The sequence below is a fragment of the Schistocerca piceifrons genome, chromosome X (assembly GCF_021461385.2).
Source record: "Schistocerca piceifrons isolate TAMUIC-IGC-003096 chromosome X, iqSchPice1.1, whole genome shotgun sequence".
In the NCBI taxonomy this organism is placed as follows: domain Eukaryota; kingdom Metazoa; phylum Arthropoda; class Insecta; order Orthoptera; family Acrididae; genus Schistocerca; species Schistocerca piceifrons.
Window position 1 is genome coordinate 189,266,839 of NC_060149.1, and position 3,291 is coordinate 189,270,129.

Below are 3,291 nucleotides of genomic sequence, written 5' to 3' on the forward strand. Positions count from 1 at the left end.
CTTTTGAATTGGTTCAACAGCTGGAAAGCTGCAATATTCAAGAATGTATGTATAAATACCAACACCCTGTTACTGATTACAGTACTGGCATCTCAGCTACAACTAGTTGTTCTATGTAGTTCGAAACTATTGGAGGAGAAGGAGGCTATTCTTTTATTTATTTATTTATTTATTTATTTATTGTTCCTTGGGACCACATTTAGGAGAAGTCTCCATGGTCATGGAACGAGTCAATACATGAAATTATAACACGATTGTAGAAACACATAAAATGAAACAAGTCGTTAGTTTAAATAAAGAAAATCAAGAATGTAACACTGGAATTTGCTTAATTTTTTATCTCTTCCAGGAGCTCCTCGACAGAATAGAAGGAGTGAGCCATGAGGAAACTCTTCAGTTTAGACTTAAAAGTGTTTGGGCTACTGCTAAGATTTTTGAGTTCTTGTGGTAGCTTATTGAAAATGGATGCAGCAGAATACTGCACTCCTTTCTGCACAAGAGTCAAGGAAGTGCATTCCACATGCAGATTTGATTTCTGCCTAGTATTAACTGAGTGAAAGCTGCTAACTCTTGGGAATAAGCTAATATTGCTAACAACAAACGACATTAAAGAAAATACATACTGTGAGGGCAATGTCAAAATTCCCAGACTATTGAATAGGGGTCGACAAGAGGTTTTCGAACTTACACCATACATAGCTCGAACAGCCCGTTTTTGAGCCAAAAATACCCTTTTTGAATCAGAAGAATTACCCCAAAAAATAATACCATATGACATAAGCGTATGAAAATATGCGAAGTATACTACTTTTCGTGTTGAAATGTCACTTATTTCAGATACTGTTCTAATGGTAAATAAAGCGGCATTTAGTTTCTGAACAAGATCCTGAACATGGGCTTTCCACAACAGCTTACTATCTATCCGTACGCCTAGGAACTTGAACTGTTCCGTCTCGCTTATAACATGCCCATTCTGTCTGATTAAAATGTCAGTTCTTGTTGAATTGTGGGTTAGAAACTGTAAAAACTGAGTCTTACTGTGATTTAGCATCAAATTATTTTCCACAAGCCACGAACTTACTTCATGAACTACATTATTTGATAATGTTTCAATATTACACACAAGATCCTTCACTACCAAGGTGGTGTCATCAGCAAACAGAAATATTTTTGAATCACCTGTAATACTAAAAGGCATATCATTTACATAAATAAGGAACAGCAGTGGCCCCAGCACCGACCCTTGGGGAACGCCCCATTTAACAGTGCCCCATTGGGACTGAACATCATTACCACTCTCAATATTGCGGAGGATTACCTTCTGCTTTCTGTTCTTAAAGTAGGAGGCGAACCAATTGTAAGCTACTCCCCTTACTCCATAATGTTCCAACTTCTGCAGTAATATTTTGTGGTCAACACAGTCAAAAGCCTTCGTTAAATCAAAGAAAACACCTAACGTTCTCAACCTTTTATTTAATCCGTCCAAAACCTCACAGAGAAAAGAGAATATAGCATTTTCAGTTGTTAAGCCATTTCTAAAACCAAACTGTACATTTGACAGCAAATTATGTGAATTTAAATGCTGCAGTAACCTTGTATATACAAGCCTCTCGATAACTTTAGCAAACACCGATGGCATAGAAATAGGTCTATAATTGTCAACATTATCCCTGTCTCCCTTTTTATAAAGTGGCTTCACTACCGAGTACTTTAATCGGTCAGGAAACCGACCACTGCTAAAGGAAAAGTTACAGATATGGCTAAGTACTGAGCTAATATACGTGGAACAATACTTCAGTATTCTGCTAGATACCCCGTCATATCCATGAGAGTTCTTGGTCTTTAGTGATTTAATTATTAACTCAATCTCCCTCTTGTCAGTATCATGGAGGAGCATTTCAGGTAACAGTCTCGGAACACTTTTTTCTAAGAGCGCTATATGGTTCCCTGTTGGGACTAGGTTTCTATTTAGTTCACCTGCTATATTCAGAAAGTGATTATTAAGTACTGTACATATATGCGACTTATCAGCAACACGGACATCCCCACTACGCACTGATTCTATATCCTCGACCTGTCTCTGCAGACCAGCCACTTCCTTTACGACTGACCATATGGTTTTAATTTTATCCTGAGACTTAGCTATTCTATCTGCATACCACATACTTTTTGCCTTCCTAATAACTTTTTTAAGCACCTTACAATACTGTTTGTAATGGGCTGCTGCATTTAGATTTTGACTGTTTCTAACGTTTTGATATAATTGCCACTTTGTTCTACAAGATATTCTTATCCCTTTAGTCAGCCACCCAGGCTGCCTGTTTGTGCTAGTACCCTGTTTTAAACGTTCTAACGGAAAGCAACTTTCAAAGAGCACGAGAAAAGTCTTGAGGAAAGCATTATATTTATCGTCTACTGTATCAGCACTATAAACATCTTGCCAATCTTGTTCCTTGATAAGGTTTACAAAAGTCTGTACAGCAACTGGATCAGCTTTCCTAAAAAGTTGGTAACTATATTTAACATGTGTTGAAGCACAAAAATTTTTTAGACTTAAAATTTGTGCATCATGATCTGAAAGGCCATTCACCTTTTTGCTAACAGAATGCCCTTCTAATAATGACGAATGAACAAAAATATTGTCTATGGTTGTTCTACTGTTCCCTTGCACTCTCGTTGGAAAGAATACGGTTTGCATAAGATTATATGAATTAAGGAGGTCTACCAGCATCCTTTTCCTTGCACAATCACTTATACAATTAATATTGAAGTCACCACATATAACTAACTTTTTGTATTTCCTATAAAGTGAACCAAGAACCTCCTCTAGCTTTAGCAAAAATGTTGTGAAATCGGAGTCTGGGGATCTATAAATAACAACAGTAAGAAGTTTAGCTCCACTAAATTTAACCACACCTGCACAACATTCAAACACCTTTTCAGTGCAGTACTTTGAAACATCAATTGACTCAAATGGGATACCGTTTCTCACATACATGGCTACTCCCCCACACCGCAAAGAGCTCCTAGAAAAGCTGCCAGCCAACCTGTATCCTGGTAAAGGAAGCCTCTGACAACGAGGTCATTAGAAACGTGGCACAAGCTCGGATTAAGGATAGATGGGGAAGGAAATTAGTGCACCCTTTCGAAGGAGCCATCCTGGCATTTGCCTGGAATGGTTTAGGGAATGCGAATCCAGTGCGCTATACGCTGCACCACCTCGCTCAGTGAAAATACCGGAGATGAACAGAATGGCCACAAACTTGTGCATGTAGAAAATAATGGGAGCAA